General features: G+C 45.5%; 1 long non-coding RNA gene across 1 annotated transcript in view; it reads right to left on the bottom strand.

Annotated features, from left to right (window-relative positions):
- The window catches only part of LOC309634629, a 33695-nt gene extending 10686 nt beyond the window's left edge, over positions 1-23009 (bottom strand). Inside the window, exon 1 of the long non-coding RNA XR_014248259.1 lies at positions 19698-23009. This is a non-coding gene — a long non-coding RNA (uncharacterized lncRNA). The remainder of the gene's footprint in view (positions 1-19697) is intronic.
- Between the last annotated feature and the right edge of the window lie 686 nt (positions 23010-23695).

Below are 23695 nucleotides of genomic sequence, written 5' to 3'. Positions count from 1 at the left end.
CTGTGGGCTGTGGGCTGTGGAAGAATACTTAAGAGAGCTGCAAAAGAAGTGATATGCTCTGGGTAGAGCTGAGTTTCAATTCAGGCCAGGAGACAGAAGTTCTCCAGGGGGCCGATGCAAGCAGAGACAGCAGAAGTGACCAGGGATGAAGGGGGAGGCTTCAACTTGAGTACGTTTGGGTCACGGATTGTAAAAAAAAAAAAAGGTGCCATTAGGAAGATTCGAAATAAGTATAGAATCTATAATAAGTCCAGAAAGCATTATACTGCTTTTCAAAGACAGACACATACACCAGCCCCAGTTGTCCTTCACTTTCAACGGTGACCCTCTGTGTGTGTGGTCTGACTCGAGAACAATGCCTAACCAGCAGTATTTTCTCCACGCTCAGGGCTGTCCTTGGGCTTCCTTGTTTCCAGCTGTTGTTTGCTGAGTCTGGCATGAGTTTTACCTTTGTCTCCGTATTTCCTAGTTTACCAAACTCCTTGGTTTGGAGATTCTTAAAAAGAATCCTCCCACCAAGGACTGTATAGGCCAGTGTTCTCTAGGGGTTCTGTCTGCCTCTCACCACATGTTTTGGCCTTGTCACATCCTTTGCTCTTGTCCTCCAAAGATTTCTCCGTGCTGTTCTACCCCCGCTTCACTTCTGCGTGGGTATCCATCCTCTGCCTTTACCCATTCTCAGCACATCTAGGGCAATGAATGGGGTTATTGGGCAGCCAGGGTGCCTCTAAGATCACCAACTGGACGACAGTGTAACTGATGTCTGTTCTCAATAAAAAAGATGACATGAGAGTAAACTTTCAGGACTTTTTAGTTGCACCATAGATGGCTAAACAAACTCTGCAGGTATCACTAAGCAAAACAAAAGTCATCGTGTAAGCAGTGAAACTGAACTTACCAATTTTCCCTTTGACTTTCCCAATAAGCTTTTTCCCTTTCCGTTTGACTTGATTACTAATTCTTAGTATGCAGGCTGTGACCTCCTCTTGACAAACAGATCGTCAGTGTATGCTGTTGTTTTTTTCTCATTCCTAAGGATACTCACGCACCATAGTGAACACGCCAACTCGGTATCTAATTACATGTGAAAGACGCACTTAACAAACTGGTTTCTTTATGCAACAGGATGACTTAGAGTAGTCACATAACAAGTTATTGCCCTTTGGGTACTCTCAGTCAAAACTCTTCACATACTTTTCAATTCAGTGTTCTCTCGTCCATGTTGTCTTGTGATTATTGTTGGGAATTTTGTTGCTGTTGTTGTGAGAGCCCTCAATATTTTCTGGATGACGCTGTGAGCAGATTGGCTCTATTATTGGCACTATGTTTATTATTATCTATTACCTAAGATGCTCATAAACTGTCTCAAACACCGTGCTCTTGCTGGCTATCAGAGGTGGTCTTGAGGGGCAGGAGAGATGGCTGATCCTAAGGAAAGCCCCACGGTGCTGGCCATTAGACAGAGTTTCCACAGCAACTCCATGGACTTGTCAGTTTACTCTTTAGGAACACAAAATAAACGAAAAATGTAATTTACTCTTGCTACAGGAAATTTACTTCTAAGTGATAGAGATAGGTAACTGCAACACCCCCTTGATATCAGAGGCCCCTCCTAGGAACCTGAGTAGAAACTCAGGCTTAAAGTTACCCCACACATCTCTGTTCTAAAATCTTATTGTTAGCATTTAAGATAAATACGTTTTTCATTATAGGCACAACTTAAGTTAGCTGAATCAGACTAAAGGGGAGGATTTATATTCCTTGCTTCAAGGAGGAGTTTTCTTGCTTTTTCTTCCTCCTGCTAGATATGAACAAATCTACACACGTAGCCCCGTGCCCCAGCAGATTTCTTAAAACCTGAAGGGAATCAATCTTAAGGTGAAGGCTTTGTGGAGAAGAGTAGAACAGGGAAGGAGAAAACATGGGTCCTTGTTGACATGGTTGAGTTGCTGAATCAACCAGCCCTGGAGCCCACCCTACCTCTGGAAATTTCAGTTTTGTGAGATAATGAATTTCTTTATATTTAAGTCAGTTTGGTACAGTTTGTTTTCTAATTTTTTTAAATTGTTATTATTTGCCATGGAAAGTCTCCCAGGTATCACAGGTCCTCACAAGTGCCTGAGCTGTGTAGCAGAGGAGAACCCAGAAGGAATGTGAGTGATTAGGGGTAATTCCTGCCAATCTTTTCTTTATTTCCCCTCCCTCAACCTGATTCCTGATATGAGGCCATTTGTGCTTTGAGTTAGCTTTCCGTTGTTTCTTCCCCACCCCACCCCATTTTCTCTACCTCTCAGAAATCAGTTATTCTCCATCTAAATATAATATGACCTTCAAGTTGAATTTAAGCTGGAGTCAAATCAAGGTAAAATGTTTGGAGACCTCATTTTCAGGGTGGCCTGAAAGAGGAATGTGAGAAAAGTGTACTCTAGAGTTGCTTTCTGGAGTCAGCCAAATTCTGGGATGAGATCTTTGGAATTTTGTCAGCATCATCACTGCCTCTCAGTATTTGTATCCTACCCCAGGAGAAGTTCTATATCTTGTCAGTGAGTGGGTGGGGCTGGGTTTTAGGTCAAAGATATCTAAATGGCTGAAATTATCCTATTTGAGGTTTGCTGAGATAACTATTTTTCATCAATTTTTAAAAATTTCCAATATTTCTTCAAATACTTTTTCTTCTTCACCTGCTCTCTCCTCCCCTTCTGGGACTCTAATTACATGTACATTAGATTGCTTGATACTATCCCACAGGTTATTAAGGCCCTATTCTTTTTCTTTTAATCTTTTTTTTCCTCTTTGTTTAGATAATATCCATTGACTTTTCTATATATTCACTGATAATTTCATGTGTTGTGTTCATTGTGCCTAACCAATGAGTCTTCAATTTCATATATTGTATTTTTCAGTTCTAGGATTTCCATTTGACTCTTTTTTAAAGTTTACATATCTCTTTTGAAATTTCCCATCTGTTCACCTACTATTCGCATATTTCCCACAGATTCCTTAACATATTTATCATAATTATGAAAACTTTGTTAATTCTAACATCTGGGTCCTATGTGGGTCTGTGTTTATTGACTATTGTTTCTCTTCATTATGGATTACATTTTCCTGCTTCTTTGCACACTGAGTAATTTTTTTATTGTATACTGAGCCTTATGGACAGTAAATTAAAGAGACTTTAGATTCTGCTATCTTTCTTTAAAGAAAGTTGAGATTTGTTGCAAGCAGTTAAATCACTAGCATACTATCTTGAGCCCCTAGAGCTACGGCATTCAATAGAAATTTTGTGGTAGAAATGTTCTATACTCTGTGCAGTCCAATATAATGGACATTAGCCACAAGTGGCTATAAGCCTTTAAAATGCAGCTAGTGACTAAGGAACTGCAATTTAAGTTTTATTTAATTTTAATCAAATTTCAAATGCCACATGTACATGGAGATTATTGTATTGAATAGTGTAGCTGCGAAGAATTGGTTTTACGATCTGTTAGGGTGGGTCTATTTGGGTTTTGCCTTTATTCCTAGGGCATAGCCTTCAGTCCTGGGAAGTAGTCCTTACTCCTAAGGTGTGCTCTCTGTGGTCTCCATGGAAAGTCTTGGGTATTTGCCACACCACCCTAACTGGGCAGGAATTGAACTCTAAGCTCCATCTTCCAACACAAGGCAGCCATAACTTCAGCCTTCCAGCTATTGCTCTTCCCTGGGCTCCCTGCACCTCACTTTGCACATGCAACGTGCAGGAGTCAGCTGACGGAAGGATCTGAGGGAAGTTTGTACATAGATTTGGGAGCTCCCCCTCTGAGGCTCCCTCCTTTCTGGGGTTCCTTCCTTCCCAATCTCCAGCTGCTGTGGAAGCCCCAAACCCCAGCTTCTGCCTCCTCAGCTCATAGGGCTGCCACTTTCCACTTGAGCTCTGTCTCCTGCCATCCTGGGAAGAGGAGAGTACCGCCAGAGGAAACGCCTGATCAACATGGACCTCGCCCAGTGGGATCCCCCCCTTTTTTCAAGGGTCATATCTTCTCCAGTTTTTGTCTTCAGAACCAAACCATTTTGGTTGCCCTCCAGGACCTTCGAACAGGTTTTGTTATTGTCTTGTTTTAGGTCCAGAACTTATCATTGTTTTTGGCAGAAGGATTAGTCAGATACTATTTACTCAGTCGTTATCAGAAGTTGGAACTGATCTGAATGGCCAAAACTAGACACTAAAATACTGAGTTCAATGGGAAAGCTTGGCTCTCCTTTCCTCCTAGCATGCTCTCCTGCGTCTCTTTGCACCAGAAGGGGCTCAATATTTGCTAATGAAAATTTGCTGAAAACTGGAAATTCTCTTGAAGGAGCCATACTTTGAAGCATTATCAGTTGTTCATAATTTAGAGTGGACAATCCTTTCCTGAAAGCAGATTTTGATATGGGTTAATGAGAAGGAACAAGAGGTTCTTGGGTGTATCTGAATTCGATTACAAGTGGTAGAAAACCTGACACAATTTTGGTGTAAGCAAAAGGAGAATTTATTGAAAAGCCTAGCTTAACACTCCATGGTAGGGCTGGCTCGAGGCATAGATGTTTTTAGGCCTCATATAGTATCATCAGAATGCAGGTTTTTCTTTTTTTTAATAAATTTATTTATTTTATTTTATTTATTATTGGCTGTGTTGGGTCTTCGTTGCTGTGCACAGGCTTTCTCTAGTTGCGGCGAGTGGGGGCTACTCTTTGTTGCGGTGCGCGGGCTTCTCATTGCAGTGGCTTCTCTTGTTGCAGAGCACGGGCTCTAGGCGCGTGGGCTTCAGTAGTTGTGGCACGCGGGCTCAGTAGTTGTGGCTCGCGGGTTCTAGAGCGCAGGCTCAGTAGTTGTGGTGCACAGGCTTAGCTGCTCTGCGGCATGTGGGATCTTCCCGGACCAGGGCTCGAACCCGTGTCCCCTGCATTGGCAGGCAGATTCTTAACCACTGCGCCACCAGGGAAGCCCAGAATGGAGGGTTTTTGGTTTTGTTCCCAGCTTTCAGACCTGCCTGTTGCATTGATAGAATTAATCTCAGCTTCCTGTGACTGCAAGAGGATGGCAGCGGCTTCAGCCCTGCATACTCTCAAGTGTCCAGTCCAGAGGAGAAAGTGCAAGCCTATTTTCCTGAAATACCCATGAAAATCTCACTGCCTCTCATAGGTTTTGCCTGGGTCATGGGCCCATCCGGAAGCAATCACGTGGCCATGAAACAGGATTAAATGATTGGCCTGAACATGCCTCATACACTCCACTCCCCAGTCAGAGGGGTGTCAGTTTCACCAGACCCCCACAGACTGAGAGGGGGAAGGGGCAGTTCCCCGATAAATATCTGTATTCTAATTCACTGGAAGGGCAGACACATGCTGGGGCAGAAACAACAGAAGCCCACTAAGGTTGTTATTGGAGGAGACTGGAACCAAGGTACCTGGAAGGGGTTAAAAGGTTACAAAGTAGAGAAGCAGGGGGCCTAAAGGAAAAACCCTGCCTCTTTTTCCACTTAGTCCCTTGGCTTAGGGCCGTTGGTGGCTGGTGCTATGCTGTGTCATTGCTTCATGGTGATTGTGCTTGGGGACCTGCCATGAGTAAAATCCATGAAATTTAAATACCACAGCGGTATCTTTAAAAGGTATCAGGTGGAGAATGGCTTTTAATGTGGAATCCAGGCCTCCAATGAGAGGCTTGTTCCACTTGCTAAATTTGGTTTGGGTTAAATGCCCACTGACCTCTTGTCCCTATAGCATTTCATCACTGTGATGAATACTCGAGAACAAATCCTCCTCTCCCCCCCCGCCCTTCCTAATGGTACACACTCTCTATACCGTTAGAGTTCTGAATTCTTTTCCCAGATAAATTGCCAGGCCCTCCTCTCCATCTCTTCCGTGAGTGAGGAAGCAATCCAAGGAAAAAAGACAACCGCACCAAATGCAGCAGCACTTCCGAATGTTCACTTGGCTTGGCCAGGGCCTGACCAGCACCTGCCACGGCTCCAAACCATCCAGCAGCATTTGGCGGGGGTGGGGGGTGCTGGGGAAGTGGAGGCTTCCTTTTCTCTCCCCCTCCAGGAAACCAGAGAAAACAAACATAGCTGACCTCAGAGACCAGTGAAAAATACCTCTGGAGTCTCTCAATCCACTCAGTCCCCACTGACTGCTCCTAAGCACGTTCTAACTTGAACCTAATGGTTCTAAGATAGCCCAGTGAAAGGGGCCTAATTGCTTCCCTAAGCAATTAAGAGAACTCTCCCCAATTTTTCAGAAACGTCTGTGCTTTTTAGGATCTCACTTTTTTAAAAAAATTAATTAATTTATTTATTACTTTTGGCTGTGTTGGGTCTTTGTTGCTGCACGCGGGCTTTCTCTGGTTGTGGCGAGCGGGGGCTACTCTTTGTTGCAGTTGCATGGGCTTCTCATTGCAGTGGCTTCTCGTTGCAGAGCACGGGCTCTAGGCATGCGGGCTTCAGTAGTTGTGGCTCGTGGGCTCAGTAATTGTGGCTCACAGGCTCTAGAGCACAGGCTCAGTAGTTGTGGCACACGGGCTTAGTTGCTCCATGGCATGTGGGATCTTCCTGGACCAGGGCTCGAACCTGTGTCCTTTACATTGGCAGGTAGATTCTTAACCACTGCGCCACCAGGGAAGTCCCAGGATCTCACTTTTTTTTTTTTTTTTTTTTTTAACAATAAGCATGCCTCACTTTTGCCACAAAAAAATTAAAATAAGTACGGATATTCAAAGTTTCAGAATTTCCACAATGCTTGGCCCCCTTCAAAGCTCCCTCTGTAACCAGTGGCTGACTTGAAAGTCGCTGCTCGCAGCATTTCAGGCTTTTTCTGTCACTGCAATTACATCTAATCATAAAAAGAGAAATATACTTCTGACGAATTTAAAAATGCAACATGGAAGATGCCTCTGGAAAAAATTCCTGTCAGCTCTTTTCATACCCGGGTGCCCTTGGTGATAAATTCCTAGTCTTTTCAGGAAATCAGTTCCTCCTTGCTTGCTTTATGAAACAACCCAGCTCACTCGCCTCAGTTTCACCTTCCTGATGAGCTTGTCTTCTGAAGCATAGAGATATTCCGGTAGTTTCCCCCTCTTTGCTGCCCTCCCACCGCCCACCCAGCCTCTTCACTTGCTCTGCATCCCACCGTGCTGAGGTCACCTGCCGCTGACCTCATTCTCAGCTTTGTTTCCCCGATAAGTTTATTGGCCAGGTGCTGTAATCTTTGGTTTGCTGGGCAATTGCCTCCGTGCAGTTCCTGTGACCTACTTGGACTACGGAGCAGACTTCTTCATTATTCACGATGAGCTAGAGGTGCAGTTACCAGTAGGGTCCACCTCCGAAACTTGTTTAGCCAGTTTCCTTCTTTCACTGAGCTGTTCCAAGACCGGCACATGCAGATTGACAAAAACACCGAGAGTTTCTGTGTTCCCAGAAACAAATCCCACCAGAACAAACCTCCGTCTGTTGCTAAACTATGATTCTCGTTTCCTCGCCCCACACTGTCTTCCCCCTCTGCCTCCACCTCCCTTTCCTACAAAGCTAAGGACCATCAGGTTTAAATGCAGTGCTGAGTTGTTGATGAAAACAGGGTGTTTTTTTCTGAATGTCAAACAACGTATGAACATAAAGCAGGCATAAAAATATCAGGAAAACAAGCGTGCACTGCTTCTGCCCGGATGCAAGCACACAAGTGGCTGAGCTTTAAAAGCTCCCATGCTCACAAGAAGTTCTGGAGCATTAAAATTGACGATGGGGATTAGGTTGTCTTTCAGAGCAGCAGAATCTGTATAACTGAATCCTCCTGGATGGAACCATTTTCAGCCCAGGCATATTAAGTTGGCTGGCTCTGAGTCGGCTTTTGTACACACACACACACACACACACACACACAGTATTTAACCACAAGTGCGGTGGGCCCCAAATTGAAACCATATTTTGTTAGCACCACGTGTTCCAGCCTTGACAGTATTTATCAAAGGGGAAGCTGCTAGATTTATTGAAAGAAATGAACTTAACCAGAGTCTGGCAGACCCAACCCCAATAGGGAGTTGTTATGTTTACCCCGCCTGGTAAGCAGTACTGTGGTTGTCAGTGCAACGCTGTTGACTGGCTTCGGGCGCTGTTTGCTACTGGACCTCTCCGGGGCCTGCCTCCCAGCTGCCTGGGCCCCATGGGACGTCATTAGCTCCACAGCCCTTTGTTCTTCAAGCCCCTGTTTGTGTTCCTTTCTCTTCTGTGAGGTCCTTGCTCCTTGAACCAAAGGTCGTTTCTTCCTCCTCTGATCTCTCCAGCATCAGCTGGGGCTGTGCTGGAAATGCAGAGTCCCAGGCTCCACCACAGACCTCCTGCATCTGCATCTTAGCAAGAATCCCAGGAGACTCCGGAGCACACTGAAGTTTGAGAAACACTGCTCTACCCGCACTGACCTTCTCCACCAGCGGCTCTCAGTGGGAGTTGTTACCCCCTACAGGTGCTTTGGAAATGTACAGGGGGATTTGGGAGTCGTCACAATGGTGGGTGCTGGGTGGGAGAATGCGGGGCAGCCTGTAGTGTAGAGCACAGCTCCACGTAAGGAAGACTTGGTTCATACATCACATAACTTTCTAAAGTGCCGCCAGGCAGGCAGGTTGGTGAAAAAACCTATTTGTAATGATCTGAACCCGGAACTGAATTCCTTTTCCCACACAGACACAAAGTATTGTTTGCACAGTTTTAATATACACTGAGTTTTCTAGGAATTCAACTTCTGCGAATTCAGGGAAGACTGTGCTTTGTTTTGTTCAGAATGTTACCTTCGTTCTTCATTTTGGAAACACATTATTGACAGGAACGCTGCTTACAGTATTTCAGTCTCCAGGACAATGTATCTGCATCAGTATGCTTTGGTAGCTGTCCCAGTAACAGTGATTTTATATCTGACTACTTCATTGGTTTTCGGTGTAAATATGCCTGAGCATTTATATATTGAAATATGTTGTTTTATTACAAATTGATTTTATTTCTTCATATCAGAATTAAGGAATTCATTATACAGATTGAGGTAGTTATATTATTCATGGATTCTAGTTATATAACTCATGGATTCCATTTTAAGAAAATGAAGTCATTTTAAGCTATTAGAGAATGTTGGGGTCTGATAGGGTTGGTGCTACATTCTTCAATTGGCCCTTATTACATACCATCTAATCAGCTTAGTTATATTTTTGAGACCATGCAGAGTCCCACCTACGAGATTATAAACATTTGTGGGGTAGGACTGTGTTTTATAAACTTGGTATTCTAGTTACCACTTAGTTCAGCATAATGCACCTATTGAGCATTAAGTAATTGATCACATGACTACTTCAAGGACAGCCCCCCATGCTGCATTCCATCCCGCAAATGCTACTGAGTTCCTACCCTCCGCGGAGAACTGACAGCCTGGCTACAACGGTCACTAACAGAAGGTTCGGCACATGGGCTGAGCATAAAGCTTAACACAAAGATTTCTGAAAGCAGTGGAGGTTAGAAGTGGTCCACTAGGGAAACAAAATGCTATGGGGTTATGGAGGGGAAAACAATCCCAACACGTGCATGTGCACATACACAAGTCTGGAGTGGCAAAATGCATGTATAAGTTCCTTTATGTGTGTTTTTATTTAATGGGATGACCACCATCTTCTTTGCCCTGTTGAATTAGAAGCTTTTTGAGAGCCGGTCTCAAGTTCTCTAATTCCTTCGTATTACTGCCAAGCTTCAGTGTTGTGTCCGACAAAATCCCTTCTATTTCTTGGGACAAAGACCACAGACATACAGTCTTTTCAATCTCATGTGAAAATGTGACATTTTTTGTGTAGGCTAGATTGGCCTGGTGGTCAGGGTCTGGATTTTAATCTGTTGATAATTTGGATAGGTCATTTCACCACCCTGGTGGTCATTTTGCTCATCAGAAAAGATGGACCAGATTGATGGTTCCCTAACTTGACTGATCCTGAGGAGATTTTTAAAAATACAGAATTCACTGGGCTCTACTCCCAACATGTTGAAAAGACTTTGGAGGTGGAGTCCAAGTAGTTGTAGATTTTAAAGGCTATCAGGTAATTCCAATAGGTGGCCTGGATTTCTTTCTTTCTTTCTTTCTTTCTTTGGCCACGCTGTGTGACATGCAGGATCTTAGTTCCCTGACCAGGGATCAAACCCACGCACCCTGCAGTGGAAGCACAGAGTCTTAACCACTGGACCACCAGGGAAGTCCCTGGCCAGTTTTTCTTTTCAAACTTTAATATGAATACAAATCACCTGAAAGATCTTAAGATGCAGATTTGATGCATCAACTCAGGAGTGTAGCCTGGGAGTCTGCATCCTAACAAGCTCCCAGGTGACATCGATGCTGCTGATCAATGAGTCTCACTCTAGTAGCCAAGAATAAAAGACTTAAGTCTTTTTCAGCTGAATACTCTCCATCTACGTCAATTACTAGTGAGTAATGTTATATAAGATACCATTAAAAATCATCCACATTTAGTGTAAGATGACCTAGCCAAGTTAAATTGTCATGGTAGAGTATGGAATTATTTCCCTCATTTATAAATTTTAAGTGATACTTTCGAATAATCTATGGAGCATTTTTTTTCCTCTTAAGTTAGCATCCCATAGTAAACATTGAAAGAGTTTTCAAAAATCCTTAAGACTAGAAAAAAATTTTCAACCAATCAGCAGACTTCAAACTGACCTTTTTGTGGCACAGGGAGCTCAATGCCAGTGTGATCTGAACATCATAGAAGGCACTTTCTTTTCCCGAATCCTCCCATGGGCTGGCATATGCCTGAAATTCCTTTAGCAGAGGACAGAGACTCTCGCTCACTCCGTAATTAGTGATGAGGCTTAAAATACAAATATCTCTGAGGAGGGTAAAGCACTGACTTTACATCTTAGCAGAATAAAGAAATGATGGGGGAGATTTTCACAGAAAGAGGTTTTCATAGGAAAGAGTTGGACTGGGGGATGCGGGCTGGAGCAGAGAGTGAAAAAGATGTTTCAGAAAGGGAAGCCAGGGGCTGAAGTACACTTAACCTTCTTCATAACTCTGTCCAAAGGAGGCTGACCTAATGGTTTTCAGAGAACTGCAACAAGCCAGGAGAGCCACCACGCTCTCTGGGGACGCAGCAGGGGGAAGGGAGGAGAGTGGGTCTCCTCCTGAGAAACAGACACACCCCCAATTCCTTTGCTCATTTCCTAGGTTCGTATGAGAGGCCCTTAGGTCTCTTTCTCCTACAGTCCTGCAAACGAGCGAAGGAGTGGGTCCCAGGGAGGAGAAGGGTCACGATGAGGAACACCTGTGGGGCCTGAGCTGACCAAGGAGGCTGAGGGCGGGAGAGGGTCAGCAGGAGAACTGAGGTGGACACTAGAAGCGGGAGGTGGGTGTGACCCCGAAGACAAGCGGCCCCATAAAGCTAGGTTTGCTTCCAGCACTACACAGCTGCTCAAGCTCTTGGCAACGCAACCTCTTCCCGGTCTCCTGTAACTCACCTGGAGGTCACGACTGCCAGTTTGAGACACGTAAACAAGGCCGAGGAAGTTGATCTTTCTTCCAGCAATTAAGACACTCGGTCTCCGCCACAAACTCGTGATACTCAAGGGCGCCCACTCTCAAGGGAAGCAGCGAGGCAGCTGGAAGATCTATGAGTCTGGCTGCTGCCCAGGCTAGATTCGCCTCTGGGCATAGTGGCCGAGTATCTAAGATCTGGAACGATCTCTAAGAGCGGGGACAGACTGGGCACCTGATGGGACGTTAAAGCCGGGAAGAGCTTTTGCTCCAGCAAACCTCCCTCTCAAGGTGTATTCTTTTACCTCTTAATCACTTTTTTCCCCCGAAAAGGAAAGGAGCTGAAGAGAGGCATACAGATCACCTGGGCTGTTGAGGCCAAGAGGAAAGACATTCCAGATTCAAATGACATCTCTACGTCTATAAACCACATGATTCACTGAGTATCAACTGACATGCAGACCCACAAGTGAATGCTCAACTCAACTAACGTGAGGGGAAAGAAACTGTCCAGTGAAGCCTGCAGGAGCACGGCCTGGCTGAGCAGGGCAGTCCAGGCCTGCCAAAAAGATGAGAGGAAGGTCTCTGGTCCCTGTTGACTCAGGGCAAATGGACAGGGTCTCTTCCCAGGGCCCCCAGGACACAGGCTGCCCACCACGACTTCAGAATGAAGTCCATTTGTGCTGAAGGAGAAGAGAGGAGTGTTACCTTCGCTTACGTTAGAAGTCACCTTAGAACCCTCCTACACTGTTGGTGCAAATGTAAATTGGTACAACCATTATGGAGAACAGTATGGAGGTTCCTTAAAAAACTAGAAATAGAACTACCATATGATCCAGCAATCCCACTCCTGGGCATATATCCGGAGAAAACCATAATTCAAAAAGATACATGCACCCCAATGTTCATTGCAGCACTATTTACAATAGCCAAGACGTGGAAGCAACCTTAAATGTCCATCGACAGAGGAACGGATAAAGAAGATGTGGTACAGATATACAATGGAATATTACTCAGCCATAAAAAGAATGAAATAACACCATTTGCAGCAACATGGATGGACATAGAGATTATCAAACTAAGTGAAGTAAATCAGACAGAGAAAGACAAATATCATATGATATCACTCATATGGGGAATCTAAGTTAAAAAATGATATAAATGAACTCATTTATAAAACAGAAACAGACTCACAGATTTCAAAAACAAACGGTTACCAAAGGCAAATGTCAGGGGGAGGAATAAATTAGGAACTTGGGATTAACATACACCCACTACTATATATAAAATAGATAACCAACAAGGACCTACTGTATAGCACAGGGAACTCTACTCAATATTCTGTAATAACCTATATGGGAAAAGAATCTGAAAAAGAATGAATACATGTATAACTGAATTACTATGCTGCACACCTGAAACTAACACAACATTGTAAATCAACTATACTCCAATAAAATTTAAACAAGAAGAAGGAGAAGGAGTCACCTTACCCAATGAGAGCAAGGTAGCCTAAGGATTTTGGCACTTGGAGGGATTTTAGATCATTTAATTCACACTCATTTTATAGGTAGGGAAACAGAGGCCCAGCAAGGGAAAGAAGTTTATACAAGTTCACTGGTAAATTCTTGGCAGTGTTGAGTCTAGAATCCAGCTGACTCCCAGACCCACTCTCCTCCCTTCCCCTCTGCTGCCTCCCAGAGAGCCCAGTGGCCCTCCTGGCTTGTTGCAGTTTTCTGAAACCTCTGGAGTTATCAGAACTCGCATTCCCCTACCCTTATTTCCTCAGCTCTCTAGGTGGTGCTGGATGAGGCTGCCCTCCAAGCTGCCCCAGCTCCAAGCTTAAAGACCAGTGCGAAAGGGGTCCTTGGCAAAGGCCCACGATGGGCTTGCAGAGACAAAACTTAGGTTCATGAACTTATACCACCCCTTTCAGAACTCCATTTTCAAGTTTAGGGGGAGAAATGAAAGCTCTTACCAGACCCAACTGTTGAGCTGCATCACACAGGCCTGTAAGTCTTGTAGTTGCCCAGCCCAGAGACTGAAGAAAGAGCCCAGAGACAGCAACAGAGACGCCAGCAAAAGGTCCGAGAGCAACACCCCACTGTAGATAGCAGGCAGCACATGGCGGCAACCTCCGCTACTTAGCGGGAGAAAGAGGCTACCATTTAGAGGCGGAATTGACGTCAGGTTGGCTCATCAGTTACCAGGGAAACCAGTGGCTGGGGCAGGGGGCAAGCACATAGGCAGTTACTTATTAAGCCTTATAATTAAGACGATTGGATAGTCATGTGAGTGTAGCAGGGCGTGATCCAGCAGGGGATGTACAGAGAGCAAGAGAACAGCCATCTTGAATGACCTGACCATACATGAACTCGTTCAGCACATGCTAAATCCAGTGTGGGCGTGAGCAGGTGCAAACGGGACTCTCAGGCCATGGTTGGTTCTGTGTCTGGAAGTTAGGATCCCATAACCATAGAAAATATCAGTAGCCTGCTACGGTCGGACACAAGTGGGGCCTGCACATCTCCACCCCAACAAGCTTGCTGCCAAATCGGGTTGTTGCAACAAATGCGAGTCTCAGCTCACACCAAATCCCATCAAACGCAGGGAACTTTGTGAGATAGCAGACAGAATTAATCTAACACATCTCATTTGTGGTTCAGAAGATATTTCTCTCTTTTCTTCCTGCACCCCTCCCACTCCCACAAAAAAATCAGCAGAAACACCCAGGCACGAAGGCTTGCTGTCCTCAGCCTTGTCCTTCAAGGGGTAACTCTCTGGCCCTCCTCAGGCACCCTCTCCACACAGGACAATGAGTCACAGGGCCCAGGGAATGTGTCTACCCAGAGCTCATACCTCACCTTCTAGACCACACTTTGGTACCTGGGATCCCAGAGTTCCCTGACCAAGGGTCCTGAAATCATCTCCAAAGCCTGCATAGGCCTCTCCTCGGGCTCTGAGTTCTGAGGATGGACTGGCCCGTGGCTGTGCCTCACCCCTAGGCCTGAGGAAAGGCCGGGAGACAGCTCTTCACAGAGAGCTGGGGTGTGAGATAGAGCTGGGGGTGGGCAGAGAAGGGGCAGCCCGGGTGCAGCAGGTGGAACTCTGAGGGGTCTAAGGATGCTACATTCAGACTCGGCATCCCAGGTCCCTCTGAAGATGTATTTTTCAAGGCAAAAGGATAGAACATATTCTATATTATAGTTTCTAGGCTAGATTAGCAGCTTTTAAATATTTGGACATATGGTATGTGGGTCTCCATCTGAACTCTTGCCCCCGTCTGTAAACCTCGGTTGGAGGCATGTTTTTTGAAGCAAACTCACAGACCGGGCTCCTGTGGTTAGATGGTGGGGGGAGGGTGAGAGTCGTCCTATCCCTGGAGACACCACACCAGCGGGCCCTAAGCCCAAGGCACAGTTATTGGGCTTGCTGATTTTTAACCCTTATTCACACAAGGCAATTAGTCCTATTATATACACATACCAAACACATACCAAAAAATCTGGGGGTTCTACTAAATCAAGAATTACTTCTCTAAAAAAAAAAAAAAAAGAATTACTTTGAACACTTTTATGCAAATAAGGCAACTTAAATTGTTGAGAGACTAGAATTGATTTGCTTGCTTTACCCACTAATTAACCCACCCTGAAGAGTTAAAACAGATTAGGATTTACTTGTTCATGCACATATCACGTTACTCATGCCAGGGTATTTAAAAATGAATGACCACATATACAACACAACAGCCAGCCTCCCAGGGTCCCCTTTTGTTCCCCAGCTGGATAAGCCTAGGATGGTGCTGTGAGCGCAGCCCCTGGCATGAGGAGTGGACCTGGCGCCACGAGCCCAGGACCAAGGGTCTCCCTGGCTTCCCCCCCCATCCCCCCGAAGGGGCATGCCAGCCCCCAGAGATGATTTATATCACAGTATCAAGCAATAATTCTGCCACTCAACAAGCCACATACCCCAGGTCTATGTCCAGGTTTGGGATTATAAAATATTTACTCTACAATATGTAAGCAATCTCTCTTTTTTCCTGTGCCAGTGCGCCACGTTAAGCAACTTCCCTTTACCTGCACTTATTTTACAGGACCTAAGAATTTTCTATTTACATCCACTTAGGGGCTTATGAGCCGGCCTGGCCAGGACCTACTACATGCTGATTTTCCAACTCTCTGCTGTGGTTACTCTTCACATAAACTTGAGCTACTCTAACAATTGCTTTTCAACATTCTCAGGAGTCATAAGAAGGCAACGTTGAGCCCAAAACGCAGGATCAGAACGAAAAGCTGTGACATTAAAAATTCTCTCCAAAATTCCTTAGAAAGTCAATTAGAACCCCAGGTAAATTAACTGGAAGAAAATCTTTATCATTTAACAGCAGACAGTAGCAGGTACAAACCTTAGTCTACAGATATGTAAATGTTTCTTTACTTTTCTATAACCCAACTTAATCTCTACTTTAGCCCTCATTTCACGAGACGAGTCAAAACTTTATCAGTTTGGGGTTATATCTTTGTTCTAGGGCACAAAGGGCTGTGGGGGGGTGGTGAGGCCGGGCATCTAGTCTTCAGTCATCTGTCCACAAGGGCAACTGCTGAGACCATCATCACCTCATCTGACCTTGGCCATCGTCCATGCAGATGGCTGCTGAACTGCCCCTCATCTTACCCACTAAGCCCTTTCAAAGCCAGCCACTCTGCTCTGCCCCACCCCTCTCAGCAGCATGGGGGTCATTCCCTTGCTCTCAATCCATGCTGTGGCATGGGGAACTTTGTGAGGCTGTTTCTACAGCCCTGTCTGCCTAGACATGCCCCAAATCCATTTCTTTAGGGTCTTGCCACTTTCCTAGGGCTCTACCCTAGAAGTAAGAAACGGGTCTCTCTCTCTCTCTCCAGTCTCACAACCTAATCGGTGGGTTCTATCATGGGGTTCCATTTCCATCCACCTGGGACACACAATCCTGCTTTCAAGCATCCCATAATGACTATCCAGTTCTTGCTTTCCCTCTGTGCCCCCTCTTCCCCCAGAGTCCTCAGGGACTGGGGACAGGGACCTTCAAGTGGGGTATCATGTCCTCTCTCAAATCTCTGGTATATGTCCGAGTCCTTCCTTCACACACACGGGCTTAGACTTGAGAAACTCAAAAGCCAGCAAACAGACCCTTATATCTGTTGAGCATCCTTCACTGAGGTGATGAACACAGACTAACCTTGCTCGAAGGAGCAAGATGAGCGGTGGGTGAGTGGGTGAAGAAAGATATTAGGAGAAGAAAGACTACTGGTATTTCAAAATCATACCCAAGCATAATACTAACAGACGATAGAATGATCTTTCTGAAATACAGATATGATTATCTAACTGCTCTGCTTCAAATCCTCCAGTGCTTCCACATTGCCCGCAAAGGCAGTCCAAGATCCTCGCCTTCAGAGAAGTGAAGGCTGGGCTTACTGAGCTATTCATCTGGGAGACCTACAATTTGCACGAGCAGACAAAGCAAATATTCACGTGGCCTATCCAACCACTAAAGCATCAGGTCCTGGGACCAAAACTAACAATTTCCCAAACAGTTCCAAAACCTGGCTCTGACCTCTTCTTGGGCAAAGACTCTGACCTAATTTTAGAAGATCCTGTTTGATTTCTTAAATCAAATATCCTTATCCTTCATGTACTATGGCTGCTCTGAATCAACCAATAAGAACAAGAGCAACATTAAAAAATACCATAAGGGCAGTTTCGATGCTTGTTTTCTCTCCTCCTTTCTCCCTGCCTGACCCTGGTTTCTCTTTTCCAAAACATGGCTGGAGCACCTCCTTCAAGAAGTCTTCCTCCCTGTCTTGACCCGATTCTAATCACACCATGGCTTGTGTGAGAGGCGCAGGTCCTGTCTGTTGCAGCTGTGTGTATCGTGTTGTTTGTTCTGTCTTCTTTCTCTGATTAGCCTATAAACTCTCCCGGATGCGGTCTGCACCCCTACTTCTTTTGCAGCACCCCAAGCACTTAGTCTGCACACAGAGGGAACTTAATAATGTTTGCAGTTTGATATCTGGGTCCCTACCCAGCTCCTGGGTAATCACTGTCGGCAAACAAATTAGTTTTCAGTAAAACAGCCAAGGTTTCCAGAGTGAATCATTTGTATTTCCACTGCTGGAAAAAATAACACATGCCACTCTCCTTGCAAAGAGGGATTTCAGTAGAGGAATGTGGTCATGACGCCACGGGCAGATCCCTCCTGAGAGTTTTGACACTTGTAACTCTTTGACCTGAAAAGATGAATCAACTTTTATTTTGAATCCTGTGATCCCCTAGGTTCTTTTAACCTAAAGGCGTAAAAGTCAGAGAAGGTGAGCCGCGTCCTACTGGTAACAACAAGTAAATACACACTTGGTCTTGGCTGAGCACCCACTAATAAAATTCCTGGGAGCCAAGCACCGCCTCACCCCCTGCAGCATTCAGGACGGGCTCAGAGATGGCTCAGAGGCTGCACCTGCCTTGGTTCATCCCAGGCACGGTCCCACCCACGTGCCAAGGCTGCTTCTCTCTTGCAGGGGCTGATTCTCCTGCTGATGCCCAGAGCCTGCCTCTTTGGCCTGCCTCACAGCTCTAAGCCTGTCCAGAGGAGGAAGGTCCTGCCCTGGTCTCTCCTGGTCCCCTACTCCCAGGTGGGCAGCTTCATGAGTCAGCCCAGCCCCAGGGGAGCTTTTGGAGGAAGGGTTCTTTCCCTCCACCTCCTGTCTCCACCTCCCTCTTCCCCTCTTCCTTCTTTTTTTTCTCCCTCCTCCCTTCCTAAGTCAAGTAGGGCTTGAGGGCGCAGCGCCTGGTCCCGAATGGGATTTTGTCCTCCCTGCAGCATCTTTCCTTCTTCCACCAGCAGCGTGGGAGAACCCAGACCCCCCCGACACTCCACCCACCAGAAAAGGGAATCTCTTCCCTTTCCTGTCCAAGTCCCCTGCACAACAGGGCAGCTCCATTTCAGTTCCCAGCCAGTTTCCAAGCTCCATCCCCACACGGGGCCTCCAGACCTGCTACCCTGTTTCTTCAGGGAACATAGTGGCCATTAGCTAGAGATAGGGCCGGCTCTGTGTTCTTCTGGACCACAGAAGGTGCCCCTGAGAGCCCTTTCCTTCCACCACGGCACACAGGCAGGCCCTCTGTGCCAGGCACACTGCAAAACACTTGTTGGGCCCAGATAACCAATGCCCAAGGAGTGCAGTCTGTAATGGAGCAGAAGGGTGGGAACCGGCCGGGTCCATCCACCACCCATCGGGATGCAGCCGAGAGAAAGGGGCTCTGGGAGGAGAGGGGGCTGCACCCCAGCGTCAGGGAGGGGGTGGGCAGGACACCAGGAGTGTGCCAGACTTCAAACGGACAACCTACTGTGGAGTTTGAAGATCGAGGAAACTCCAGCAGATTCTGCTGCCCTTTGCCCTGCCTCGGGTGCACGTGCAGGGTCTCAACAAGGCGGCTGGACTTTCTTCTTCCTCTATCCATTCCTGCTTCTATGGAGGTCCTGCCTGACGCCTGTATGTTTACTCCTAAGCACCAAATCTCATGCACAACACACTTCAGTAGTTATAGACTCTTTAAATGTTACTGCTGAAATTCTGTTCCCTTCCTTTACCGCCATCCCATTGCCTTCCACCCACTCCCAGTATTTTCCCAAGGAAATCATGAATCGAACATTTGAGTCACCCTCATTAGCCCTTTCTTCAAGTTTCAGGGCCTTGTGACCATCTGTGATCTCCTGTGAGGTCATTGTAAATCCAAACACTTGAACTGCAGTGGACCACGGTGATCGTGCCTTTCACTTTCTCCCTGTCATCCTGGACAGGGGCAGGCCTGGCTGGTTTCAGGGCACACAGATTCTTTCCTGCCTCCACAGTCACAGCAGAGGTAAAGGCCCCATGGACAGTCCTCACTCCCCTCTGACCAGGAGGAGGTGGGCGGCAGGACTCAATACTTGGCAGGAGAGGAGACAAGACTGAATGTCTCCGGAAGCTATAAAGTCAGAGAAATGATACTGACGAGCAGGCACTGGGCTCTGATCCCTGTGCTGTGTGAATTATGTTCCCTGAATCTTTACAATAATCCTGGGGGTTAAGTTCTATTACTATCCCCCCCACCTCCATGCAGACAAGTAAATTAAGACTCAGAATGTCTCCATAACTCACCCATGGTCACACAGGCCAAAGTGAAGAGAAAATGGCTTGATGCATCTCCCTTTGTCCCCAGGAACTGGACATGAAGGAGTTGTACCCAGCTGGCATAATAAAATGTTGGAGATTTGCTGAATTGGCCCTAGAGCTTCAAGAAAGAACACGGCTGACGAAGAGAGACAGGGCTTCCTGGGGAAGAGACAAGGAGGATTGTTAGAAACTTGTTAGAAACTTGTAAAAACTTGTCTGGTGTTGACTTACTGGCATGTTCTCATGCTGGGTTGGGAAGACCTGTAATTCCCTTCTGCTACTCCCAAATCTCCCATAAAAGGCAGCCAGATGTACTCACACCACCTACCCACATTAATTAGCAGAGGTATGTGTTGCTTGGAGAACAAAATGGGGGAGCAAGGTCTGGCCTGGAGGGAAGCAATGGAGAGAGAGGATGGTAGCTTGAACTAGCCAGACAGCACTGGGCCACTTGAGGGCTTGTTCTGAGCAGGATCCAGAGGGAGAGGGAGGCCGTAGGAATGTACATGCCCTGGGAATCTTCAAACATGCTGGGAGGAAGCTAGATTCCGCACGTAATTGGTGATGCAGGCTTGAGCCGCTTGATGCGGATATTAAAGAAAAATGATTTCCAGAAAGTTGAAGGATTTGGAAACCTTTTGTTTTACCTCATGCAATTCTAAAAACCACCCGATGAGGTAAATAATTTACTTTCTCCTTTGTGCAGATAAGTAAACCCACGTCGTTTAGGAGGTGGAACTTGTCTGGAGCCAAAAGCTAGGGCCCTAACACAGACCCTGCCCACCCGCTCTGCTCCAAGAGCTGCTCTCCCACAGAGAACTTCAACCTGCCTCAAGCTCCGTCCACTCCTCACAGGCCTTGGTCGGAAGCCCTTCTTCGTGAAGAATTCATATTCTACCTTACTCCCCATGCCAGTGTAGCCTAAGTGTCTTTCCTTGAGGACTGCAGTGCTAGAAGCCCTGACTCTAAAGTCAGGCAGCCTAACTGTGTGACCTTGACTTCACTGAGACTCAGTTTCTTTATCTGTAAAACAAATAATAATAACATCTATTTTGTAGGGCTGGTGTCAGGATTAAATAGGAAAAAAAAAAAAGAAAAGAAAAGAAAAAAAGAGGAAGTACCTAGCATATAGTTAGCTTGCAATAAAAATTAATTGTATTACTATTATGGTTTTGCCTGGGCTAATGGACACACATTGTTTTCCTTAAGTTCTAGAAACATTAAAAAAAAAAAAAACAAACTTCAAATTAAGTTGTACTCTGCAATATATGCATATTAAAGTTATCACAAGAAAAGTATTTTGGAAGGACTAATAAATTCTGATTGGTTATTTTCCCTATTGCTATCATTTCAATGCAGATTTACATTAAGTAGTGTTCCCAAGAACTTTTATAACCTATTAATTAAATACTTTGACAGCCTCAGGCAGAACTTAGAAAATCACCAACTGTAATTTAGCTGACTGCATATTTTGATACACTAACATTTCTTGGCATACTTCAAAACTAACAACATTTCTTTTACTTCTAATGATAAAAGTCAACCTGTTTATTGTAGAACATTTTAAAATAAAAAGTATAAAATAGGAAATAGAAATTGTACGCTCACCATCTATAGATACTCACTATTAACAAAGATTTATTGCTATCTTGTCTGCTTAAAAATTATACTTATCAAAATAAACCTGTTTTCACAGAATATTCAATAATGAGAATTTCCCATACCGTTATTCTTTTAAAACACAATATTTATACTTGTGTAATATTCCACAATAAATCTATAACATAATCTACATAACCATTTTCATGTAGTTGTATATTTAAATTGCTTCTAATTGTTCCCAATTTTAATGTGGACAGACATCTGTATATGTACAGCTGTATGTGCTTCTCTGATTAGCTCTCATATTTCCTCAGGTCTCATAGCAACCTGTGGGCCAGACAGAATCAAGGCAAAATTTTGCCCAAATTACAGCAGTACAGCTTTTCTGCCTCCCTCCCTCCCTTCCCCACCCTTCCAGCGTAAAGGAAGGAACTGGGCACTTGCTGCAAAGTCTCTATCAGTTTCTGTTGTTCCTACTTATCTCACTTGGTGTGGATAGTCATACATTGTGCTAAAGAAATATTAATATGTTTGATTACAGGGTGCTGACCCAGAATCACCTAGAGATATTATATAACATTCGGGGGCTTCCTGGGTGGCACAGTGGTTAAGAATCCGCCTGCCAATGCAGGGGACATAGGTTGGAGCCCTGGTCCAGGAAGATCCCACATGCTGCAGACCAACTAAGCCCGTGCACCACAACTACCGAGCCTGTGCTCTAGAGCCCGCGAGCCGCAACTATTGAAGCCTGCGCGCCTAGAGCCCATGCTCCGCAACAAGAGAAGCCACCTCAGTGAGAAGCCTGCGCACCTCAACGAAGAGTAGCCCCTGCTCTCAGCAACTAGAGAAAACCCGTGTGCAGCAGCAAAGACCCAATGCACCAAAAATTAAATAAATGAATAAATAAATTAAAAAAAAATATTCGGGATATGCACCATACGTCCTTACTAAAATCCAAAAATCTGACCCACAGGGTTTCCACAATAAAGTGATGATTCTCAATCTTGCTTCAATTGGAATAATCTGGTAAGCTTTTAAAACAAGAAACACTGATGCCCAGGCCCAGTCCTAAATATTCTGGTTCAATTATATCTCCCAGTTTTTGTAATGTACTTTTTAAAAATTAATTAATCTATTTATTTATTTATTTTTGGCTGCGTTGGGTCTTCCTTGCTGCGCGTGGGCTTTCTCTAGTTGCAGCGAGTGGGGGCTACTCTTCATTGCGGTGCGCAGGCTTCTCATTGCGGTGGCTTCTCTTGTTGCCAAGCACAGGTTCCAGGCACGCAGGCTTCAGTAGTTGTGGCACGTGGGCTCAGTTGTTGTGGCTCGTGGGCTCTAGAGCACAAATTCAGTAGTTGTGGCTCACAGGCTCTAGAGCGCAGGCTCAGTAGTTGTGATGCATGGGCTTAGTTGCTCTGCGGCATGTGGGATCTTCCTGGACCAGGGCTCGAACCCGTGTCCCCTGCGTTAGCAGGCAGATTCTTAACCACTTGCGCCACCAGGGAAGTCCCAGCTTTTTATTTTGAAATAATTATAGATTCATAGGAAGTTGCAAAAATAGCTCAGAAAGCTCCTGTGTACCCTTAGTTTTCCTTAGTGGTAACATCTTGTATAAAACCAGGACATTGATATTGCTACAATCCACAGATTTCATCAATTTTACATGTACTCGTGTGTGTGTGTGTGTGTGTGTGTGTGTGTGTGTGTGTGTGTGTGTATGTGTGTGTGTAGTTCTGTGCAATGTTATCACCTGTGTAGATTCATGTAACAACCACCAGAATCAAGATATAGAACTGTTCCATCTCCACAAAGATGCTTGTGCTACTCCACTTCCCTCCTTGCCCCATTCTTAACCTGTGGCCCCATTTATTTTTGAGTCCCGAGGAGATGTCTCACAGAGAAACCTCACATATGTTTCCCCACGCCAGCATGCTTGATACCGTCACTTCCTACAGGCCCTCTGGAGGAGGCCCAGTGCTGTCCCTCCTGCCATTGCTGTCCGCAAGTCCATGCCCTCCTGCTTCCAGGAATACCCAAAGCCTACGAACCTTAGATATGCCAAATGGGGCCATGTAATGTGTCATTTACCCAGGATGATCTCTAAGAGATGGAAAGACTGCCCATTCTCCAGCTGTGTCGCAGTTTGCCAGCGGGGTACCAGAGCAAGATTGCCTCTGCCAGAATGATACACCCTCTAACCCTTCTGACTGTCGTTCCCGTGTCTCTGGACGTCAGCTCTAAGCCCCAGTGCTGGCCTGGGCAGGCACTGCCTTTCCTCCCTATGTCTCCACCTCTGTCCCCCAGGGGCCTCTGTTCAAAGCTCCTTCATCACAGTGTTCAGATCCTCTAGGTAAATAGATGCCTGGGGGGGTTCACTGCAT

This window comes from Balaenoptera borealis, assembly GCF_965194805.1.
Source record: "Balaenoptera borealis genome assembly, chromosome: 9".
Taxonomy (NCBI): Eukaryota; Metazoa; Chordata; class Mammalia; order Artiodactyla; family Balaenopteridae; genus Balaenoptera; species Balaenoptera borealis.
This window is presented reverse-complemented; position numbering and strand designations above follow the sequence as displayed.